The following is a 1,860-nucleotide window of genomic DNA, read 5'->3' on the forward strand; positions in this document are numbered from 1 at the left end:
CCAATTTTATTTATTCTAATATAATGTTCTTATCCAGTGAATTAAAGAGGCAATTCCTGAGTGCTCAAAAGTTGTGTACTTATATTTGTCAGCTCAAGCTAGAATTATAGACAACAAAATGTGTTTTTGACAAGAATTGTAGTATAACAGAATAAGTTTGCAGATTTTCGTATATTTCAACGTGGTTAATATATTTCGGACATATTTCTATGCTCATCGTCAAGATGAAATTAAAAAATAAATAAATCTGCAAAAATTACATTAAAGTATGTTAAAAATAATTAAAATAACTAACAGCCTAACATATCTTGACAACATTTTTCACACTCTCCTGCTTGTTTCCAAATGGCAAATATAGTGCATAAACATTGCAATATTATTTCAAAAACTACAAGGTTTTTCTTCTGGAAATAAAAATTATGATATTTGGTTTTTTACATGTAATACAGCAAATTATGGATACGTTAAAATATTCAATAATACTTTTGATAAAGTGGATAGTTTCAAGTATCTAGGATCAATATTAACAGAGGAAAATCATATTCACGAAGAAATTAAATGTCGACTAAAAGCAGGGAATTCGTGTTACTATTCGATTCAAAATCTCTTGTCGTCGCGAATTCTGTCAAGGAATCTGAAGCATAAAATATACAAAACGATAATCATGCCTGTTGTTCTGTATGGTTGCGAAACATGGTCGCTTAGTCTGAGAGAAGAACATAGACTGAAAGTATTTGAGAACAAGATCCTGAGACGAATATTCGGACCCAAGAGGAACGGGAATGGGGAATGGCGAAAACTTCATAACGAGGAACTACATAATTTATTCGGTTTACCCAAGATTGTTAGGGTCGTCAAGTCTAGGAGGCTTAGGTGGGCAGGTCATGTAGCTAGAATGGAAGAAAGTAGAAACGCTTTCAAAGTCTTGACTGGAAGACCAATCAGAAAACGACCATTAGGAAGACCTAGGCGCAGATGGGAGGACAATATTAAGATGGATCTCGCAGAGATTGGAATACAAAGTAAAAACTGGATGCAGTTAGCTAAGGATAGAAGTCAGTGAAGAGCTTTTGTGAACGCGGCATTGAACCTCCGGGTTCCATAGGCCATAGAGGTTTTTTTTTTTTTTTTTTTTTTTTTTTTTTTTTTTTTTTTTTTTTTTTTTTTTTTTTTCATGTACCTGTTTCTTACATGTTTGATTATCGAGATTCGTAGATATGTATGTATCTTCTGTCAAACGAACACAAGAAGAAGGTAACTGAAGTAACTAAATCCGTAAAATTTACTTACAATTTTCAGTTGTTATCTAATTTGCATTTTAAACAATTTTCTTTCCTCATGGGTATATCTAAATGATTCGCCGCTTTTCACACTTTAAAAACATACTCTTATTTACAAAACCCTTTAATTAAACCATTTTCTAGTATCTTGTAGAAAGTAGTGTCACTTAGGTGCCCCAAGAGGAAAGAAATTAAAATGTGAATTAGTCACTTCATTGAAAACTAAGTATATTTTGTACTAAACTTCATTGCTTCAATTTAAATAGCAGAGAAAGTCGCAGGAAAATTGCAGGGACTTACAAATGAGATTGTACCACGTATGGAAAACTGTTCGTAACTTTTGCATATTGTTTTGTATCAACCAATTCCCAAATTGAAATATATATGTATATTTATCGGATAACTAATTAAAAACTATATGATATGAAAGGGCGATCCGTAGCCACCCTTTCGTATATTTTATCTGTTGTGCGTATGTACTTTTCGAACCAACTGCAAAGAACTGATCGATTGGGGACATCTATCAGACCTGATCTAATAAGCAAATACTCAGCCAACACCTCCAAGCGGTCGGGTGGAA

The sequence above is a fragment of the Thermobia domestica genome, chromosome 2, assembly GCF_964235325.1.
Source record: "Thermobia domestica chromosome 2, izTheDome1.hap1.1, whole genome shotgun sequence".
Classification (NCBI taxonomy): Eukaryota; Metazoa; Arthropoda; class Insecta; order Zygentoma; family Lepismatidae; genus Thermobia; species Thermobia domestica.